The sequence below is a fragment of the Oncorhynchus mykiss genome, chromosome 2 (assembly GCF_057628025.1).
Source record: "Oncorhynchus mykiss isolate SJ-2025 chromosome 2, ASM5762802v1, whole genome shotgun sequence".
Lineage (NCBI taxonomy): Eukaryota > Metazoa > Chordata > Actinopteri > Salmoniformes > Salmonidae > Oncorhynchus > Oncorhynchus mykiss.
Genome location: NC_143023.1, coordinates 52,432,489 through 52,456,870, shown reverse-complemented (window position 1 = coordinate 52,456,870; position 24,382 = coordinate 52,432,489). Strand labels below are relative to the sequence as shown.

The window sequence follows — 24,382 nt, the reverse complement described above, 5'->3', positions numbered from 1 at the left end:
TTTATTACTCAAGACATTTCAACTTCAAAATTTTGTATTAATTTGTAAAAATGTCGAAAAACATAATTCCGCTTTGGATATTGTGTGTAGTCCAGGAGCAAAAAGCTCAATTGAATCCATTTGAGGCTGTAACACAACAAAATGTGGAAAAAGTCAAGAGAGGTGAATACTTTCTGAAAGCACTGTAAATGTGTTTTCGAACGTGCTGAAATAAGGTGACAAAACCTCACTCATCCGGTTCAATCCAAGTCTGTAAAGCAGCACAAATTCAGAAACTTTCAAATTGAGAACACTGGTGTTTGTTTAACTGTGAGTGTGCATTGAGTCTGCATTTCAGTTGTTAGTGACGTAAATGTTACAAACACCCTCTAGCCTCCCTTGGGAACCGTGATGTTGAATGTACTGCCTGTGTGTTTACAGTGCTCCCTGGCACATGACCATTGTGTGGGAGAGAATGGTATCCCTAGAGCAGCTCAAGCTATAATGTATGTACTGCATGGGGTGTTATTTGTAAACACAACTTACATTTCCTTGTATCACGCCTACCTCAAGTTTTTGATATGTGAAGTATACTCAGTATACTTGAGCTTCAACTATACATGAGGTCCTTACCATTGACTACTACAGGCTGCATGGTTACTGATGCTGCATGTATCACACAACACCTTGAGTTGACATTCTCTCAGGCGCACTTAGGTGACAATGCCTTCATTGCAAGAAATGTGAGAGAGGGTGAGGCATGAGGGGCACTCACTTCCCACTGGGCACAAACATAATGTCAACATCTAGTTTTGATAGAAATTTTATTGAATTCACGTTAGTTGACAACTCAATGTAAAACCAACAGGCATGGGCCTATCGAGTTGCACAGCAGTCTAAGGCAGTGCATCGCAGTGCTTGAGACGTCACTACAGACTCGGGTTTGATCCTGGGCTGTGTCACAGACATCCGTGACTGGGAGACCCATGAGGCAGTGCACAATTGGCCCAGCGTTGTTCGGGGTAGGGGAGGGTTTAGCTGGCCAGGTTGTCTTATATATATATCTAATTGGATTTAGGGTAACAGTTGGGTGGCAAAAAAAGACAAAATCCAGAAATCCGTTTATGTCGATTACTTTTTGCAAATCAGTTTCTCATGTTGATCCAACATCATCACCTTGAATGTTATTGTTGAAATGATCTGGAAACAACAGTTGTTCAACCAGTTTGTGCTCAGTGGTTTACTTGCTGCAGGGGACTCATATTGGGGGACTGGACTGGAAGAGTACTTCAGAAGTCACTATGCCTGGCTTTTCTGCCCAGCCATCCCTCTAGCTCGGTGAGGGGGTTATCAAAGGGTTCTCATACCCATCAAAGCCAGTCCTCTCCAAAAACACTCTGCAAAGGAGTCAATCCATTCCATTCCCAGTGTCCACAAAGATTAACACGCCTGTCAAGGCTGGCAGTGATGGCTGGAGTGAGGATTGTTGCTATGGCACCGGCCCTGGCACTTGCTGTGTCCTATGGGATGGAGAGCAGCATTCCTGTTTTACCATGCATTAGGATTTTCTCACCTCTCTTCCACAAAGAATACCTTGGCAAAGTAACATGGGTGTGGGTCTGCGGGTCATTTCACTGAATTTCCTTGGTGTGAGCCACCATACTTGAGATGTTTGTGAAAAGCGATTTGCTACATTTATAGAAGCTCCATGACAATGAAAGTAGGCTCGAACACAAAGTACCCTTACAAAAATGTACTATGGTACTTTCATTTATAGCATGGTATTATTATTTTACTGTAACGTATACCATGGTATAGTCTGAAACATGTCAATGCTTTTGGCTTTGAAGTATGATGGTACTGCAGTGGTACAGCCATTGTGCCTAAATTATTCCATGGTATCGATGTGGATCATAGAAATACCATGGTTTTAACCTGCATAATACATTCTACCATGTTAACAGACAATTATGATAGATGGTACAAAAAATGATCATACAATGGCAGTATATTGCATTAAATAAATAAACCCACCAATGTCAAAAGAGGTTGGTTGGTATTATATTGATGCTGTTATATACCATTATGGGCAAGTTTCTGATAAAGTCAAAGGAAAAGGGAAATTGTTGCTTTCAAAAATGGGTCATACTTTCTGTACAAATAGTACCGTTTTTTGCTCATGTTTGGGCTCACTGTGTTGCCAACCAAAAATGTGCCAGATTGTGAGACATATGAGATATTTGAATTTTACCTCCTTTTTCTCCCCGATTTCGTGGTATCCAATTGTTAGTGGTTACTATATATTGTCTCATTGCTACAAGTCCCGTATGGGCTCAGGAGAGACGAAGGTCGAAAGCCATGCGTCCTCCGAAACACAACCCAACCAAGCCGCACTGCTTCTTAACACAGCGCATCCAACCCGGAAGCCAGCTGCACTAATGTGTTGGAGGAAACACCGTGCAGCTGGCGACCTGGTCAGCGTGCACTGCGCCTGGCCCGCCACAAGAGTCGCTAGTGTGCAATGAGACAAGGAGAAACCACTGAGTCCTACGTACATAGAGTCATCCAGCCACGTCTCTACAAGGCATGTAATATTGCAGCTTTCAAGACTCTCTAATAGGAGACTCTAAAACGAAGCTCACCCTTCTAAAATCTCGAGTGACCTTATCTTCACAGTGAGTGAATTATAAAGCATAGGACATGAAACACCAAGTTAAGCAAAGTGTAATGATATTATTGTTGTTATTTTTTTATGACATTTTGATAGTTTAATATATTTATAAAAGTATGTCGGCTTACGTTAGCTCCAGTCAAGTTAGCCTGTTGTAGTCATGAGGACTCCAAGGAATGTTCACACAGAGTGTAAACAAAGGGAAACATTGTAACTTCCTGTTGTTAGGGATATGTTGAGAATGACATGATGAAAATATATTTATGAGATAAGATTACAATGAATACATTTTTACAAATAGTTTTTTATTATGTTGGCTATTTAAAATTGTATAAGAGTAGCCTTGTTAGTTGAATGAGAGAGACAACTGAGAACTGTAACGTTGAAGAAGTCCCAGATAAATGTACAATTTTAAATCTTCATGGTATTCAGAATCTCTTCATTCTTTTCGCCATTACCATAACCTATCCAGGTCCCAAGGTTTAAGAGGGTACAATACATTACTAGATCATGCATGATGGGGTTTTCACTATGAGATAAATGGGTTTAGGAGCAAGAAGTCAATGTTGTATTATGTGAGTACCATAAATTACTATGTCTTTGGTCCCTTTATCAGGACAATGGTGGGAAACAGTCCCTCAATATAATACATTATAAACAACTACCATACTTCCATATTTCAATATATGCCCTTGTACAAAACTTGCATTTGAACCAGTACCATGGTATTTTCCTGTTATGGTAGTGACCCAAATAAATGATAGTACCATGGTATTTTTTTCATTGTACTACCATGGTACCTTTTTGTAAGGGTAGACACTCAAAAGCTCTCTTTATTGCTGTCCAACAGAGTCAACCACAAACAGTTCTAGAAGAAATCACCCCACCACGTCTTGATGTCTACTAGTTAAAAGTACATAGTTGGGTAACAGAGCTTGCAGGTGGGTATTAATAAAAGGAATAGCTCCTATCTTTCCTACATTATTAGATGCCCTGGTTCGGTAGAATAACACACTCTCAGCAGGAGCAGCAGACCCTTTTCTTTTCACAAACACTGGCAGGCCTCTAAGTGAGGAGACAAAACAATGAATGGCACTCTCCTGTGTGGTGTATTTCTTCCTTTAATTGGTGAGGCCCTCTCTCCGAGCTCTCAGCAGTCCAGGGGAGAATCGTGGCACATCCAGAGGGGCATAATTACCTGCAAATCTGTGCGATCCTGCTATCATGGTATTGTTGTGGTTTATGGGTGATATTTGTTATCGGATGGCATCGTAGACCGAGCCCTCATTAACACCTCTCACCTTTGCAGAGAGAAAGTGAGCAAAGAGAGGATATACACAAACAAGGGGGCTGGAGGGTCTGAGCTTTTCTTTTCCACTTAAGTACACACAGGGGAGCTGCTTTATTTGGCCCTGTCAGGATTGCATCTCAAAATTCAACACAATTAGTGAGCATAGAATTGATGCATTTACATTCATGTTTGCGGTACTTTTGTATGTGTTTCATGCTCTGTAAAATAGGTTATCATACACAGTGGGATGGCTAGTCATTTCAGTAACATTTCAATTAACCACCTCTGTCATGAATGAAGAATGCATTTATGAGCATATTATGCATTCATACAGGAGGCAAGCACTGCTATGATTTCTCATATCTTTTACAGTGCTCTTAATCACCTGTGTGTAATATATTATGAGTACAGTTGCTGTATATCCCCATTGCATTGATAGTATACCATTTATGAATGGTTACTACAGCATGTCTTCTAATACACTAAGAGGTTAGGTGTCATTGTAATGCATTATATTATCCAAAAATGTTTAATAGAAAATACTCTCAAATTCTCTCCTCAAAAAGTTGTATACACCATTTCACAACTAACTTTGATGATGATTGAAAGACACCAGGGAAACTCGAGTCCAGTTATTCCATTTTTGTTTCACATTATCACACACATTGCTTAGTGTCTTACCGTATATTAAACAAACAACTGTTGTCTCTCAGTGCTCACCCGCTCATTAAATGGGAAGCTAAACTGGTCTGACAACCTCTGAGATGTCAAGGGTTACAGCAGAAGTGGGATGGTGCCAAAGATATAACAAAGTATAGTGTTAAAGCAATTAGTTTTACATCACACTCCAGGGGAATTGAATACTTGTCAGCAGCAGGTCCATTGGTTGCAATTAGTGTCGCATCACTACATGCTTGCCATACATTTTTAATAAACTTGGAGTAAACATTGCATCAGTGTACCTTGCCAAAGCTTGTTGCAGTGGTGTTGAGGCGTATGTTCATTACAGGGATGGTAAAGCGCATCAAATCATTTCACTAGTGTTAAATAGTCATTCACCCTTTACATTAAAGGTGTTTGGAACTTTTTAAATAAATAATCCTGCGGTGAGTTACCCAACTTTCATGCAATTCTATGCAGACTCTGAGCATATTAAACCAATGAATAATTAAAGAAGATTGAGAAGATTGACCATTTTGCATTGATGTGAGAAATATTTCACTAATAATCATCCTCAATCTGAGTTTTATGTACAGGAGCTTTACAATATCTTAAACGGGACATCTTGTAACTTTTCTTTCACAATGTCTGCGGGAAGGTGGTGACTATATGAGATGATTTAAAGTGAACCTGCAGAATTCCAAACTCATTTAGGATTGAGTGCCGTCCCTTCCATCGACTTTTTTACATTTATTTTTTTACCTTTATTTAACTAGGCAGTTAAGAACAAAATCTTATTTTCAATGACGGCCTAGGAACAGTGGGTTAACTGCCTGTTCAGGGGCAGAAGGACAGATTTGTACCTTGTCAGCTTGGGGATTTGAACTTGCAATCTTCCAGTTACTAGTCCAACGCTCTAACCACTAGGCTACCCTGCTTCCCCTCAAAATGTTATGGTGATGGGCAACATAGCACGTTGCGAGAGCTGTTTTGCAGTGGCTGATACAAATGGGAGACTTGGTACTTTTTTGACCTCCACTGATTCCATCTCATTGATATCGGAATCCTTTGTCTACAGCCAGCTGAAGGACACGGTGGGAGGGCTTAGAGGAACATTGATCTGTTATAAATTGAAGTCAGAGCTCACTGGACAATGTGTGGTCTTCCAGGATGGGATCCTCAAAAGAGTGCAATGAGGAAGACTGGCCTCAACTGGCCTCAACTGACTTGGTTGGGCTCATTGGATAAAACAAATTGTGTTTGTAGCTTGGGAAGGTCACGCCAAAGAACCTTGACCAAGCACTTGTTGGAAGATAACATACCGTCTCTTTAAAAATCCATCCAGTGCATAATAACAGATACTGGATCTGTTATTATAATAAGGTTAACCAGGAGAGCATTGTTGGTGGCAGAATAGTAAGAGGCCCAAGAACGGAGAAAGCAATTTATTATTAAAAATGGGTGATTCTGTTTCTGAATGTCATTGCTCTGGTCTGGAAACAAAAATGGTGCCCTTGAACATCTCCTAAACTTTGCTGTGAGTTTGCCATCTTTATATTTCAGTTATAATTATATTCTAGGCTTGTTCTTATATCTATCTTTTCAGTACACAACAGCCATGCACTACATTGTTTACCTGAGCCAATGTGTTATCTGCTCTAGGCAAAAATGTGGAACTGTCATGGAGAGTTGACTAAACGGAGGCTGAGGCAGGTTTGACGGGTCTGAGGTTGTTACCACTATGGATCAGGGTGTCCTAACTGTGCTCGAGGCATGATAGGTGTGACCTTGCAGCTCTTCCAGGGGGATAGGGCACCTGGGTCTTCTCCTTTTGAGTTCTCTTCTAAGCAACAATATGGTCATACTCCATGGTCAGACTTAAAGTGCTTATATTTGGAGTACACCAGGAAATTACTCAAGTTGTCAAATATTAATGACGATTGTTGCTGTCTGTCAAATGCAGTCACCATTCTCGGGTTTGATTGTGTCCTCAGAATATAATGTAATATTGTAGTTTGCTAATACCTTGCAACCCTGACTACTGTGTGAATTAGACAGTTCTGTGGACACAACAAAGCTATCCTGACACACCATCGTAAACAGTATCAAATCAAAATCAAAGAACATTTTATTGGTCACATACACATGGTTAGCAGATGTTAATGCAAGTGTAGCGAAATGCTTGTGCTTCAGACAAAGGATGTCACAACAATTACTTCTTTGTTAATGAACATTGCTTTAATTAGATATTGTATGGCAAAGCCATTCCCTCCTCATGTCACACATTCATTAGTTGTTAATGAAATGAGGATATGTCCAGCAATGTTAAGCGAAAATATTAGCTGTATGGAACTATATAAAATAACAAGAAAGGAATTATGTGTATGAAACTTTCGATCCTGCTGTGCTACTGGCACTTTGCATTATTGTTAACAGACAGACACAGAAATATTCCATAATGTATTTACATTATAATAACCTGCCCCCCCAAAATGTTGCTAAAAATTCAGATTAAAGTATTAGAAACAGGTCCTCCCGAGTTGAACAGCGGTCTAAGGCAATGCGTCGCTGTGTTTGAGGCGTCACTACAGACCCGGGTTTGATCCCAGGCTGTGTCGTAACCGGGAGTCCCATAGGGCAGAGCACAATTGTCCCAATGTTGTCCAGGTTTGGCCCAGGGGGCTTTACTTGGCTCATCAAGCTCTAGTGACTCCTTGAGGCGGGCCAGAAGCCTGCAGGATGACTACGCTTGTCAGTTGAACTGTGTTTCCTCCGACACATTGGTGCAGCTGGCTTCCGGGTTAAGTGGGCTGGTGTTAAATTCTTGACGCTACCCATCCCGGTCCTGGGATAATTGTCATCAGCAACCGCTGAATAGCATAGCGCCACAGTCCAATAATATTACTAAAAAATATTCATATTCATGAAATCACAAGTGCAATATTGCAAAACACAGCTTAGCCTTTTGTTAATGCACCTGTTGTCTCAGATTTTGAAATTATGCTTTACTGCGAAAGCAATCCAAGCGTTTGTGTAAGTTTATCGATAGCATAACATAACATTATGTACACTAAGCATTAAGTAGCTAGGTCACGAAAATCAGAAAAGCAATCAAAAAAATTGTTTACCTTTGATGATCTTCGGATGTTTTCACTCACGAGACTTCCAGTTACACTACAAATGTTCCTTTTGTTCCATAAATATTATTTTTATACCTAAAATACCAACGTTTGTTTGTCGCGTTATGTTCAGAAATCCACAGGAAAGAGCGGTCACGACAACGCAGACGTATATTCCAAATAATATCCATAATGTCCACAGAAACATGTGAAACGTTTTTTATAATCAATCATCAAGTTGTTTTTAAAATATATATTTGATAATATATCAACCGAGTGTGTAGCTTTTTCAATAACAGTGGGAGAAACAATGGCCGCTTTACTCAGTTGCGCAAAACCCACTCTTAGAGCCCCCACCACTTACGCAATGTGATCCTTCACGCTCATTTTTCAAAATAAAAGCCTGAAACTATGTCTAAAGACTGTTGACACCTTAGGGAAGCCATAGAAAAAGGAATCTGGTTGATATCCATTTAAATGGAGGATAGGCATGCACAGGAACAGAGAGGTTTCAAAATAAGAGGCACTTCCTGATTGGATTTTCCTCAGGCAATATCAGCCTGCAATATCAGTTCTGTTATACTCACAGACAAAAACAAAAATACTACCCCCTACACGCAAAAGGTTAAGGGGCGGGTTAGGTGGGTCATTTTTCAGAGGACGCATGACTCGACCGTAGCCTCTCCTGAGCCCATTGGGGAGTTGCAGCGATGAGACAATATCGTAATTAGATCGCAATTGGATATCACGAAATTGGGGAGAAAAGGGGGTAAAAATACAGTTACTATGTATACTACATTTCCCATCATGCTCTGGTACTGACGCTTTGCATGAGGCTAGTTGTTTAGACAAAGGTAGACAGAGAGAAATATTCCAGAATGTATTTTATGCTTATGTCTAATTACTTTGATATCCATACATTTAAAGTACTTGAAACAAACTGAAGCAAAATATGTAAAACGAGACTGTTTAAAAAGCTTTGACTATCAACAAAACATAAAAGTAGTTCAGCCAGTGTAGTGCACGCACTGGTGTAACAGTGATAAAAAAGAATGGCATGTCTTCAAAACAGATCCCTCCTGTGCTTTACTATCTTTAATTAAAAATGTATCAAAGCAGTTGAAAGTCACTTACTATCAGTTTAGATATGTGACAGGGCTGAGAGGAAATGGTTTATGCATTGTCAGATTCAGAATTGTTTGAAGTTACAGATCCAAACAGTCTAACATAGTTGAGAAGCTAAGAAGAAAATCATAGCAATTGCATGAATATCACAACGTGTTGCCTCGTTTTGGCTCTGCAGACATTTGTTTTCTGTTGTGTTTGTCATGCAAATATTTTTTTAAATTGGAATCTGTTTTTTTACTGATCATGTTTCAATATAACCTCTGAGTATAAACATTAACCCTCCATGTACATTACAGTAGTCTTGGCAGAAATAAACTTAGAAGCTCTCTTGTTTCTCTACCCTCTCATTAGTGGTACACGTATGCACGCACAAACACACAGTCTTGTACAGATAACCTTGTGGAGACACACAATTCAGTCCCATTCTAAATCTTATTTTCTCTAACCCCTACCCCTAACCCGTATTCTTACCCTAACCCTAACCTTAACCTTAACCCTAACAATAACCCTAACAATAACCCTAGCTCCTAACCCTAACACTTAACGTAATTCTAACCCTAACAGGCTGACTACACTGCTCACATCGCGTGCGCGAGTGTTACAAAATAAATTAAGAAATCTATATTATTAAATTATTGCACCCACAAAAGGCTCGCGGCTAAAATAGAAGTCAGTTCTATTTGTGATGCAGATCGCGCTGCAAGTCCTGCCTCTCCCATCTCTTCATTGGTTTATAGAAGCAGGTACCCACATGCCATCTCCTCATTGGTTATACCCACATGGGTGACTGAAAGACGAACGAGATCAGTGGTGTTAATGCACCTAATTTATGAAAGTTGCCAATCGCAGTATAAAGTCAAGAGAAGAAAAGGCCTAGAAGTAGGAGAGATGACTAGAAACAATTCGGTCGACCATTTTATGTGTGGATTAATTGTCGGAGTAGAGGATCTTGTGCATTTCAGGTAAAATAACATTCTCAATGTTTATATCCCATGACAAATTAGCTAGCAACAACAAGCTAGCTAAATAGGACAAATTAGCTAGCAAGTGCACGTTAGCTAGCTAAATTGCCATAAATATTTAATGCTTTTCGACCTGTCCTCAAATTAATGAGTTTGTTTTGATATTTTAACCTGCGTGTCATGATCGCATTTGTTGTGGGGGGACAAAATACATTTATTCATGATGGCGCACGCGCGCAGCCGGTTTGGGTTCTGTGTAATACTAATTCTAACCTTAACCCTAAACCCCCTAGAAAAATAATTTGTGACCGACTGACTCAAATCGGTCTTATGTATCAAAATTTGAAATTGTGTTTGGATAAAAGTAAAGACTCAGAGCTACAAAATTATATACAATACATTGCATTTAAGGAACAAAGAGAAAGTAATTTTGCTTTGAAAGTTCATAAACTTGTAAACTCACTTTTGAGAAAATGGCCTTTGAATGTTTTGGTATTACTACTAGAGAGCCCTTCTTTGTCTACACCCATTCAAAATTGTTCACACCCTCTTAAGCTTTAGCCCCACCAATCTCTTTAAGAGTTGATACAAGCGTGCTGTGCTAACAACAGCAGTCAAGCACCCCTGTAAAGACCTTTATTAAAAAGAGTTTCAAAATAGCTATCGATAACAAATGTGTATTTTGTGATTGTGACCCAGAGACACTTGGCCATTTATTTTTGGAATGTTCTTATGTCAGAAGATTTTGGGGTGAGTTAGAATCTTATATTTTAAAATAAACTACTATTAACGTTTTCACATGTACCAACACACGGGTGTGATCATTCTACAGTGGTCCCTGTAGCGTACGATCAAACCGCTGTGATTAGAATGCTTATTTAGACCGGCCAGTTTCGAATGAAGCAACAATCAGCATTTGAGCCGGCTTTTTAAGAAACATTTTGCATAAACACAGTCCTTACAAAGTTGTGTCCAGAATGTGGGCAGTTTATTTTTGGATGCAATGTTCAGAAATTCACAGAAGTGTATCTACTGCATAACACAGTCATCAAAACCGAACACAAGTAACACAAGCGGTCATATTTTTATAACCCTCGGCTGACATAAACTACAATATGAATTAGCTAATAACAATTACTATTATAATTAATCACATCACGGGTGAGCTCACCAATGATCGAAATAATTGAGTGAAACACTTTCTAGAAATCGAAAGTAATCCGATGCTGGGTTGTTTCTGCGCACCACCCTGCTTTTTTCTCACAGAAACCAAAGATAATAAGAGAAGACAAGATGAGTTTGGTCTGTTTATAACATGTATGTTGAAGTTGGTGTGTCGTCTACCATCGTTCACATCCCACCATTCACTTCTGGAAGTTCTCAAAAATGTGTGAACATTTACTCACCTCATTTTGTTATAAAATCTTTGGTCCGACAGACAATTACGTGACACCCAGAATGCATTGTATGTCAACAAACTTGGCTCCACACACAGCTGGAATTAGCTTAGCTCATTATAATCAGTACAACCTTCAAAAACGTATTTTACACACAATGTAATGGGCACATAATATGTGCCCATTACAAACTAAGCAAGAATCGTAATGCATGATTTATCAATAGTACTTGAAAAAGTGAATAAAACAGTAAATATATAAATAATTACCACACAAAACATTTTCTGATAGTGATTTATTGACACAAGTGGTGCGTGCTGGCAGTCAATCACGTAACCGCTCACTCCCACTCTGAGCCATTCACTGTTGTTGTTTATGTATGTTTATGTATGTAGCTAGTGAGGTAGCATTAGCAATGTCTTTCAAAAGGAGACAGACAACTCACAAATACGGAAAATCTAGAGATTTTAACAATTCTGACAATGACCCTGAGTATGAAAGTCAGGAATCAGATTCTGACAGTGAGGAGCGGCCCATCAACCTTGTAGCCATTGCGAACCTTGAATCTGAGGACACCTTGTCCACTGACGAAGTCCCAGGTCCCTTTGAAGATGCTGGTGGTGATGGAGGCAGACCGACAGTGGATAAAGTGCAGGAGTTCTGTGGTAGCTGGAAGGCCGCCAGCTATTTCACCCCTCCTGGCCCTGCTGTTTATTTTGATGAGTCCCAGTCTGGAGTGCAACGCCCCTTGCCATTTCCATCTGAGGCAAAGTGTTTCAAGTTGTTTCTGACAGAGGAGCTGGTGGGATACATATTAGTGGAGACCAATTGCTATGCCTTGGAGCTACAGGAGAAGAGAAAGCTAGGAGTGAGGGGGAATCTCACTAAACGGGTGACAACCAAAATTAGTGAAATGTATACTTTCCTGGTGACAGTCCTTCTCATGAGGATAGTAAAGAACTCTCCAAGAGAATACTGGAGCACAGATCCTATGTTTGCAACTCCCTTCTTTGCCACCTTCTTTTCCCAAGACCGCTTCCTAGTTCTGGTGCGATGCCTGCATTGTGTCGACAATGCTACTGCCATCCTAAATGACCCATTATACAAAATAAGAAATGTTCTTACCAGCCTGACATCAGCATTTGGTCGGGTCTTTGTGCCATACAAGGACATATGCATTGATGAGTCCCTGATGTTATGGAAAGTTAGGCTGGCGTTCCGTCAATATATTCCGTCCAAAAGCCACAGGTTTGGGGTCAAGTTCTTTGTCATGTGCGACGTGAAGACAGGATTTGTCCAGGACATTATAGTTTACACAGGGTCCAACACTGACATCCAACATTATGAGGGGTTTGGGGTGTCCAGGTCTGTGGTGATGATCATGCTGGCTCCTCATCTCAGCAAGGGACACACTTGTATGTGGACAATTGTTGCAGTAGTTACACACTCTTCCAGCATTTGCACTCCAACAGCACAGGGGCCTGTGGCACAGTCAGGTCGAACAGGAAGGGGATGCCGGCATTTGAATGCAGGAAGATGCAGAGAGGGGAGTTGGAGATTAAGGAGAATGGTCAACAGCTGGCAGTAAAGTGGCATGACAAACGAGACGTCCATGTCCTCTCCACTGTCCATACAGCAACCATATCGGCCACAGGGAAAGTGGACCACCTGACGGGAGAGAGAAAAATCAAACCAGTCTGTTTGCTTGAGTATAACCTCAAAATGGCGGCAGTGGATAAGGCGGACATAATAAAGAGCTTTGCAAAATGCACTCGGAAAACAACCAAGTGGTATAAAGAAGATATTTTTCCATCTGATCGACATTGTTGTCCTCAATTGCCGCATAGTTCACCGTCAACTAACAAGTGAGATGATTACTGAACAAGGTATTTTTTTAACCTCTCTAGGGGGTGTGGGATGCTACCGTCCCATCTGGCCAACATCTGATGAAATTGCAGCGCGCCAAATTCCAAAACAGAAATACTCATAATAAAAATTTAAAAAACATACAAGTGTTGTACATCGGTTTAAAGATTAACTTCTTGTTAATCCAACTGTTGTGTCAGATTTCAAAAACGCTTTACGGCGAAAACATACCATGAGATTATCTGAGGACAGTAATCCACTGGCTCCAAGGCGGTCATAACAGGCAGACGAAAAATCCCAAAAGTATCTGTAAAGTTTGTAGAAACATGTCAAACGATGTTTATAATCAATCCTCAGGTTGTTTTTAGTAATAATAATCGATAATATTTCAACCAGACAAAAGCTTCGTCAATATAAAAGAAAAACAAGAAAGGCGCGCTCTTGGACACTGCAGGGTCTACTCATTCAGAATGGTCTTATTCTCTCATTTTTTCAGAATACAAGCCTGAAACAATTTCTAAAGACTGCTGACATCTAGTGGAAGCCATAGGAAGTCATTGGATACTGTAAAGCCAGTCAATGGAAAACTACAAACATAAGAAAATCCCACTTCATGGATGGATTTTTCTCAGGTTTTTGCCTACCATATGGGTTCTGTTATACTCACAGACATTATTTTAACCGTTTTGGAAACTTTAGTGTTTTCTATCCAAATGCATATCCTAGCTTCTGGGCCTAAGTAACAGGGAGTTTACTTTGGGCACGCTTTTTATCCGGAGGTGAAAATAGTGCCCCCTACCCTAGTGAGGTTAATTGGACATACAGTTCACAAACAGAAACCATTATAATGTAATAAGGCGCTTACTTTGATAGAAACGCAGCCCGGATTTGAAACAGGGTTTATGTTGTGACACCTCTAGCACTGACATGCTGTGATTTAGACGGCTGTGTAACTTGGGGGTCATAAGGCCAGGGAAGCTTCGAAATACAACACAGGCTAATTCTTCTCTGACGCAATTCGCATTGTTTTTCAGAGCTAATAGAAGAATGTAGCTAGCTACATAAGCATTAAATGCTATGAAATGAGAAACGTTACCTTGTGTCTCCACAGTTATAAGGAATATACACAAATATTTTATGCTCCATACATACAGTGAGAAACACTTTGATGTGAGTGAATGAGGAGGCGGAACACACCTCAATTCAAACTGTTCTTAGAAAATAAAGACTTGTTTGAAAATAATTTAAAATTGACAAGTTAAAAACAGGCTGCGTGCCTTGGTTTGAGGGCAGCGCGGATTAAATGTACTGTTGCGTAAAAATCTCATTCTGGAATGGAGAGAGCTTTCTAACATCACATGCATAAAAAAACTCACGCTGGGCGACCGTTTGAGATACTTGGAACTCACTTAATGTTAATGTTAATGTTGATTTGAAAGACTCTGATATTATGTTTTATTTTGATCCAAATTATATGGACCTTGATTACACTTTCATTGTTAATTTGTTTCTTTTTCATGGCATATAATTTATTTGCCAAATAAAGTGGGCGAAGAATAAACCCCTCTTCACATTGTGTAAGATAGAATTGAAATATTATTTAGAAATTATCATTAAGTGTAAAAACAAAAAAGCAATTACATACCATAAAACTTTTTAACAAATTGAAAATGTATATCGATATGTAATAGGGCGCACACTGGACACTCTAGCCGATGAGTAGCGTTGATCCGAATGTTCTGCCCTCACAATGATTACTCACACCGAACATATTCATAGGGTGTTGAGCGCTCGTAAATTCATCAGTTATTCGGCGCTCTGGCACATTCAGATGGAGTGCTCCGAAATCAGAGTAGATTGCCAGATTGAATTTTCGAACACACCCGAAAAGGTTACTTGCATAGTCTTTTGTTAAGAAATGTAGCTAACTAGCTAAACAATTAACCATAATCACAACTCATGACGTTACTACCCTGCATGAATCTTTAGGTATCTAACCAACGTCTATCAACAATTGTCGCAGTGACATTCTATTGAAATGGATACTTGCATAGTAAAGTATTTTGTTAAGACATGTAGCTAGCTAGCTAGCTGAACAATTAACCATAATTCCAAATCATGTCATTACTATCCTGCATGAATCTGCAGGTAGCTATCCAACCAGGTTCAATGTTAGCTACAGTGCATTGCGAAAGTATTCGGCCCCCATGAACTTTGCGACCTTTTGCCACATTTCAGGCTTCAAAAATAAAGATAGAAAACTGTATTTTTTTTGTGAAGAATCAACAAGTGGGACACAATCATGAAGTGGAACGACATTTATTGGATATTTCAAACTTTTTTAACAAATCAAAAACTGAAAAATTGGGCGTGCAAAATTATTCAGCCCCGTTAAGTTAATACTTTGTAGCGCCACCTTTTGCTGCGATTACAGCTGTAAGTCGCTTGGGGTATGTCTCTATCAGTTTTGCACATCGAGAGACTGAAATTTTTTCCCATTCCTCCTTGCAAAACAGCTCAAGCTCAGTGAGGTTGGATGGAGAGCATTTGTGAACAAGAGTTTTCAGTTCTTTCCACAGATTCTCGATTGGATTCAGGTCTGGACTTTGACTTGGCCATTCTAACACCTGGATATGTTTATTTTTGAACCATTCCATTGTAGATTTTGCTTTATGTTTTGGATCATTGTCTTGTTGGAAGACAAATCTCCATCCCAGTCTCAGGTCTTTTGCAGACTTCATCAGGTTTTCTTCCAGAATGGTCCTGTATTTGGCTCCATCCATCTTCCCATCAATTTTAACCATCTTCCCTGTCCCTGCTGAAGAAAAGCAGGCCCAAACCATGATGCTGCCACCACCATGTTTGACAGTGGGGATGGTGTGTTCAGGGTGATGAGCTGTGTTGCTTTTACGCCAAACATAACGTTTTGCATTGTTGCCAAAAAGTTCAATTTTGGTTTCATCTGACCAGAGCACCTTCTTCCACATGTTTGGTGTGTCTCCCAGGTGGCTTGTGGCAAACTTTAAACAACACTTTTTATGGATATCTTTAAGAAATGGCTTTCTTCTTGCCACTCTTCCATAAAGGCCAGATTTGTGCCCTATGGACAGAGTCTCCCACCTCAGCTGTAGATCTCTGCAGTTCATCCAGAGTGATCATGGGCCTCTTGGCTGCATCTCTGATCAGTCTTCTCCTTGTATGAGCTGAAAGTTTAGAGGGACGGCCAGGTCTTGGTAGATTTGCAGTGGTCTGATACTCCTTCCATTTCAATATTATCACTTGCACAGTGCTCCTTGGGATGCTTAAAGCTTGGGAAATCTTTTTGTATCCAAATCCGGCTTTAAACTTCTTCACAACAGTATCTCGGACCTGCCTGGTGTGTTCCTTGTTCTTCATGATGCTCTCTGCGCTTTTAACGGACCTCTGAGACTATCACAGTGCAGGTGCATTTATACGGAGACTTGATTACACACAGGTGGATTGTATTTATCATCATTAGTCATTTAGGTCAACACTGGATCATTCAGAGATCCTCACGGAACTTCTGGAGAGAGTTTGCTGCACTGAATAATTTTGAACGCCCAATTTTTCAGTTTTTGGTTTGTTAAAAAAGTTTGAAATATCCAATAAATGTCGTTCCACTTCATGATTGTGTCCCACTTGTTGTTGATTCTTCACAAAAAAATACAGTTTTATATCTTTATGTTTGAAGCCTGAAATGTGGCAAAAGGTCGCAAAGTTCAAGGGGGCCGAATACTTTTGCAAGGCACTGTAGTCAAACAAATGGCTCTGAGATACAAATTAAAAGACCACACACCTAAAGTTAGGTAGCGAGCCAGCCAGCCAATGTTAGCTACTTAACCTCTTAGAGCTCTAGGGGCGCTATTTCATTTTTGGATAAAAAACGTTCCCGTTTTAAGCGCGATATTTTGTCACGAAAAGATGCTCGACTATGCATATTCTTGACAGTTTTGGAAAGAAAACACTCTGAAGTTTCAGAATCTGCAAAGATTTTGTCTGTAAGTGCCCCAGAACTCATTCTACAGGCGAAACCAAGATGATGCATCACCCAGGAATTAGCAGAATTTCTGAAGCTCTGTTTTCCATTCTCTCCTTATATGGCTGTGATTGCGCAAGGAATGAGCCTACACTTTCTGTCGTTCGCCCAAGGTCTTAGCAGCATTGTGACGTATTTGTAGGCATATCATTGGAAGATTGGCCATAAGAGACTACATTTTCCAGAGGTCCGCCCGGTGTCCTTTGTCTAAATTTGTGCGTAATCTTCAGGTGCAGGCATTTTCTCCTGGGATTCAGGAGAGAAAGCATGTTTCCAAGAACGATGTATCAATGAAGAGATATGTGAAAAACACCTTGAGGATTGATTCTAAACAACGTTTGCCATGTTTTCAGTCGATATTATGGAGTTCATTTGGAAAAAAGTTTGCGTTTTGAGGACTGAATTTATGGATTTTTTTTGGTAGCCAAATGTGATGTATAAAACGGAGCTATTTCTAATACACAAGGAATCTTTTTGGAAAAACTGAGCATCTGCTATCTAACTGAGAGTATCCTCATTGAAAACATCAGAAGTTCTTCAAAGGTAAATGATTTTATTTGAAGGCTTTTATGTTTTTGTTAATGTTGCGTGCTGGATGCTAACGCTAATGCTAACGCTAAATGCTAACGCGAAATGCTAACTCTAGCTAGCTACTTTTACACAAATGATTGTTTTCCTATGGTTGAGAAGCATATTTTGAAAATCTGAGATGACAGTGTTGTTTACAAAAGGCTAAGCTTGAGAGATGGCATATTTATTTCATTTCATTTGCGATTTTCATAAATAGTTAACGTTGTGTTATGCTAATGAGCTTGCTGATAGATTTACACAATCCTGGATACAGGGGTTTTTTCATAGCTAAACGTGACGCAGAAAACGGAGCGATTTGTCCTAAACAAATAATCTTTCAGGAAAAACTGAACATTTGCTATCTGAGAGTCTCCTCATTGAAAACATCTGAAGTTCTTCAAAGGTAAATGATTTTTTTGAATGCTTTTCTGTTTTTTTGTGTAAATGTTGCCAGCTGAATGCTAATGCTAAATGCTACGTTAGCCATCAATACTGTTACACAAATGCTTGTTTTGCAATGGTTGAGAAGCATATTTTGAAAATCTGAGATGACAGTGTTGTTAACAAAAGGCTAAGCTTGAGAGCTAGCATATTTATTTCATTTCATTTGCGATTTTCATGAATAGTTAACGTTGCGTTATGGTAATGAGCTTGAGTCTGTATTCACGAACCCGGATCCGGGATGGGGAGATCAGAAAGGTTAACAGACACTTTAACTTGAAATGAAGCTACTTTCTTACCAGTACATCATAGATGGACGCATCTCTTGTCGCGGATGCCATGGTTGCCCTTGGATTGAAGATGTAATCCAGAGACAGTTGTTTTCTTCATCTCCTTAGCCATCATACTCAATTTCCACTGACCTCTGTCATCCAGAAAGTGGAGAGCAATGCAGTCTTACTATGCGATACATAAAAAATGCTGCTTTAGATTACCAACACATACTGACCAGCTCAAATAGACAGAAGCATGCTATATGGCAGACCAATCCAAACTCATCTCTCAGCATGTCCAGCCCACTCATTATCTCAGCCAATCATGGCTAGCAGGAAGGTTTGCTGGCTTTTTCTGTGGCTAAACCAACTACACTCATAATTTAACAATTTATTTCATATTTACAGATGGCATACACGTTCTTTATTAAGGCACATGAATGTTCACATTTTCGAGAAGGCATTTCTGCCAAAAAAGCATTTTGATAATAAAAAGGGTTTACATTCAAACGTCCCTCCTGTGATGTAGTGACCTGCGACCTATGCCTAGTTTCCTGAAACAGACCACAATTGACCTTGTGGGGACTAACACACGCACGCACGCACGCACGCACACACACACACACACACACACACACACACACACATGGAATCACCAGGGAAGACTGCAAATGGTGTTTCAGCACGCCTTGGGGTCATTGGGAATGGAGTTGGTTCTTCTGGTTGGGTGGCGTTACACACAAAAAAATGTTGTTAAACTTTATCATCTCAATCTACCATATCCAGGGAAAGGCCTTCATTGAAAAACACAGAGTGCAGCAAAGTGTGGCTCATATTATGCTTCGCACCATTTGCCATGCCACTTAATCAATATCCATTGAGACAATTATTATAGGAATACCACCTGTTGCTATAGCAATAAATAGGGGGGTGTTGCAGAACAATCTGGAGCGTACAAATCGTCAGATTACCATTCGGGATTAAGACCTACTTCTGAGACCTGTTATTCAGTACTGTAGATCCAAATGTAAGATTTTTGAGACCCATTTTTCTAGGTTGTTATTAGCTGTTGTTAATAGCTCATGGGTCATTACATTTTGGTGGTGAAATATTTTTTTCTGAGGCACCCTCCTGGCTATGTTTTCCTTCTATTTACTACCTGCAATTAGCCTCCTATTTTAAAGTGTTCGCTGATGTCTGACTAATGGCATGTATCTATCACACCCCAGAAAGCAAGGGAGGTGTTTTCAATCCAGGAATAAAGGCATCATATACTTGCAAATTATACACAAGTCATCTAAGCACTGTCTTCTTATCAGTATGACCCCCCCAATGACATGTAATGGGACATTATATTGCATCAACTCTTGCCTAGGTAAGCTAGTTATGATCTCCCCCAAGTTGGTTAACACTATGGGGGCAGTAGAGAGCAAGTTTGCCTACGATCTAGGAGAACTGGGTTTGTTGCATATGATATCAATATGACATGTGGAATATATTGACCATGGAAATTGCACTAATCATTTAATATTGTCATGGTCTGAGGAGCCTTAATTGTCTGTGAAGTCTGCTATTTACCTGCATGTTGGCTCCACCCACTGGTAATGGAGAATTCCCCCAGCTCAGTTGTCCACACCTGCACCCAACTGAACTCTACTGGTATGGCTGAGCTGCATGACATAAACCTGAGGATGCCATGTCAGTCTAGACTGTGAGGGGGTAGAGGCTTGCCTGTGAATCAACCCCTGATTAGGGTCACACAACCTACACAGTTTGCAACCGACCCAGCCAAAACTCTAAAGCCAGATACAAACTATACTTATCCCTCTGTACAAACAATTACAATATTGTCAGACTACTTTCTTTGTTGATTTGGAGGCAAAACACAGGGCTAGCACCATTTTTATTTGTATTGCAATAAAGCTCAAACAAATATTTCTTGGTATAAGCAGATCTGATGCAACTGCCAATTAACTTTAGATGTTTATTTCTTACCATCATGATACAATTTCCATCATTAAAGATATCATCATTTCCTACGATCTGAATACATTTACCTAAATGTCCTCCATGACCTCATTGAACAAATCTGGTGCTAACATAACTTCATAATAATCCATAATAATATCTCTGAAGACATATTGTATGGAATATTTCCATAACATTTCCATTTCAATAGATGAGCTGAGTGTGCTGATGCAAAATGGTGGTTGTACATATTGGTGGTGAATGAGGTTGTCATTTATTTATTTATATGTTCATCATTAGTTTGCAAGTAGACCTCCTACTATTGGATGAGTCTTTCTGTGGCCTATTAAGAAAAGCAATGAAGTCAGGGTTGTCTTTTTTCACGTTACGTCTCCAGATAGAACAATAACTTATCAACTTACAGTGATGTGAGCAAACACTGTTATGCTTGAGGGAAAAATGACTTGTCATACCTTATCTCTCTGATTACACTCAATATATACTTTGGATGACTGTGATTTCCACAGTCAGACCCTAATTATACAATCATGCTGCCAAAGTCAGTCCCCTGCCTGCCTCCATAGCTAAACAGTGTGACTTGGCCTATATAATAGCTAAGCCTCATTAGACACGGGCTCTGCCTGAAACCTGTGAGTGGCCGGGGAACACAGATTTCTTCTGGTGACAAACAGACAACAAATTCCCACCAACGGGACTGAATAATTAGACACCCCACATTCCACAGCAGTGGATATAAATATATAATAACCATATTAGCAGCAGTCAGTCTTTTTGAAGGATTCAATATGCATGGCAGACACTGCACCAAATACCGTAGTTTCAGACCCCTAATTATCCTTACACTTCTGAAGACTCTAACCACTCAACATTTGGTTTCTCCACCGACTGTAGGATAAGGGGAACGGGGGGGTGTTAACAACACTCGGTGGAGACTAAAGATCCTGAATGACATAGTGTCCAGCCTGAGATATGCCATTAAGTACATATACATATACAGTGCCTTGCGAAAGTATTCGGCCCCCTTGAACTTTGCGACCTTTTGCCACATTTCAGGCTTCAAACATAAAGATATAAAACTGTATTTTTTTGTGAAGAATCAACAACGTGGGACACAATCATGAAGTGGAACGACATTTATTGGATATTTCAAACTTTTTTAACAAATCAAAAACTGAAAAATTGGGCGTGCAAAATTATTCAGCCCCTTTACTTTCAGTGCAGCAAACTCTCTCCAGAAGTTCAGTGAGGATCTCTGAATGATCCAATGTTGACCTAAATGACTAATGATGATAAATACAATCCACCTGTGTGTAATCAAGTCTCCGTATAAATGCACCTGCACTGTGATAGTCTCAGAGGTCCGTCAAAAGCGCAGAGAGCATCATGAAGAACAAGGAACACACCAGGCAGGTCCGAGATACTGTTGTGAAGAAGTTTAAAGCCGGATTTGGATACAAAAAGATTTCCCAAGCTTTAAACATCCCAAGGAGCACTCTGCAAGCGATAATATTGAAATGGAAGGAGTATCAGACCACTGCAAATCTACCAAGACCTGGCCGTCCCTCTAAACTTTCAGCTCATACAAGGAGAAGACTGATCAGAGATGCAGCCAAGAGGCCCATGATCACTCTGGATGAACTGCAGAGATCTACAGCTGAGGTGGGAGACTCTGTCCATAGGACAACAATCACTCGTATATTGCACAAATCTGGCCTTTATGGAAGAGTGGCAAGAAGAAAGCCATTTCTTAAAGATATCCATAAAAAGTGTTGGTTAAAGTTTGCCACAAGCCACCTGGGAGACACACCAAACATGTGGAAGAAGGTGCTCTGGTCAGATGAAACCAAAATTGAACTTTTTGGCAACAATGCAAAACGTTATGTTTGGTGTAAAAGCAACACAGCACATCACCCTGAACACACCATCCACACTGTCAAACATGGTGGTGGCAGCATCATGGTTTGGGCCTGCTTTTCTTCAGCAGGGACAGGGAAGATGGTTAAAATTGATGGGAAGATGGATGGAGCCAAATACAGGACCATTCTGGAAGAAAACCTGATGGAGTCTGCAAAAGACCTGAGACTGGGACGGAGATTTGTCTTCCAACAAGACAATGATCCAAAACATAAAGCAAAATCTACAATGGAATGGTTCAAAAATAAACATATCCAGGTGTTAGAATGGCCAAGTCAAAGTCCAGACCTGAATCCAATTGAGAATCTGTGGAAAGAACTGAAAACTGCTGTTCACAAATGCTCTCCATCCAACCTCACTGAGCTCGAGCTGTTTTGCAAGGAGGAATGGGAAAAAATGTCAGTCTCTCGATGTGCAAAACTGATAGAGACATGCCCCAAGCGACTTACAGCTGTAATCACAGCAAAAGGTGGCGCTACAAAGTATTAACTTAAGGGGGCTGAATAATTTTGCACGCCCAATTTTTCAGTTTTTGATTTGTTAAAAAAGTTTGAAATATCCAATAAATGTCGTTCCACTTCATGATTGTGTCCCACTTGTTGTTGATTCTTCACAAAAAAAATACAGTTTTATATCTTTGTTTGAAGCCTGAAATGTGGCAAAAGGTCGCAAAGGTCAAGGGGGCCGAATACTTTCGCAAGGCACTGTACATCCCCTACACTACTGGGTGCTAATTTTGCAATCAAATCAAATAATACATCTCTAATGAAACACAAATGTAAAAAAATAAGTGTACAGGATAAAATAAGACACACAAGTCCTTTATTAATAATAATTCAAAGTGGAATTTTGTTTATCCAAAAAAACTACATTAAATAATGACAAATGAAAAGCTGAAATACCTTGAGTCTATAAGTATTCAACCCCTTTTGTTATAGCAAGCCTAAATAAGTTCAGGAGTAAAAATGTGTCCTCATCTCTGTACCCTACACATAAAATTAAATATAAGGTCCCTCATTCAAACACAGATTCAACCACAAAGACCAGAAAGGTTTTCCAATGCCTCGCAACGAAGGGCACCTATTGGTAGATTGGTCAAAAAAAAGTAGACATTGAATATCTGTTTGAGCAGGGTGAAGTTATTAACTAAACTATAAGATGGTTCGTCAATACACCCAGTTGCTACAAAGATACAGGCGTTCTTCCAAAAGCAGTTGCCAGAGAAGAAGAAAACCAATCGGGGATTTCACCATGAGGCCAATGGTGACTTTAAAACTGTTACCGGGTTTAATTGCTGTGATAGGAGAAAACTGAGAATGGATCAACAACATTTTAGTTATTCCACAATACTAACCTAATTGACAGTGTGAAAAGATGGAAGCTTGTACATAATAATATTCCAACAAGAGATTTAAGTAATACTGCATATATATATGCAAAGCAATTAACTTTTTGTCCAGAATACATAGTCTTATGTTTGGGGCAAATCAAATACAACACATTACTGAGTAATACTCTCTATATTTTCAAGCATAGTTGTGGCTGCATCATGTTATGGGTATGCTTGCAATCATTAAGGATACAAAATAAATGAAATGGAGCTAAGCACAGTCAAAATTCTAGAGGAAAACCTGGTTCAGTCTGCTTTCACCAGACACTGGAAGATGAATTCACCTTTCAGCAGCACAATAACCTAAAACACAAAGTCAAATTGAGTGGCCGAGTCAAAGTTTTGTCTGGCAATGATCAACAACCACTTTGACAGAGTTTGAAGAATTTTGAAAAGAATATTGTGCAAAAATTGCACGACCCAGGTGTGGAAAGCTCTTGTAGGCAACTCAAGGTTTAAAGTTATATTTGACTGTCCGACACACTCCTTGGTTTGTTTTGTTTGACAAAAGCTTTTTTGCTAGTAATCCATGGGATTGAAGCAATCATCCCCTTTAGGGTGTGGTTTACCCTCTCGGTCAGGTTGGTCTGAGGATGGAAGGCTCTGGTCAGTTTGGAAATTACACCCCATTAGGTACAGAGCTCTTTGCAGATTCCTGAGATAAACTGCGGACCTC

The 24,382-nt window shown here is 39.8% G+C and overlaps 1 long non-coding RNA gene across 3 annotated transcripts in view; it reads left to right on the top strand.

Moving 5' to 3' along the window:
• The window catches only part of LOC149985143 (uncharacterized), a 365,461-nt gene that overhangs the window by 263,997 nt on the left and 77,082 nt on the right, over positions 1-24,382 (top strand). For all 3 annotated transcript variants that reach the window (XR_016487080.1, XR_016487078.1, XR_016487079.1), the window contains exon 3: positions 18,042-18,103. This is a non-coding gene — a long non-coding RNA (uncharacterized LOC149985143). The remainder of the gene's footprint in view (positions 1-18,041; positions 18,104-24,382) is intronic.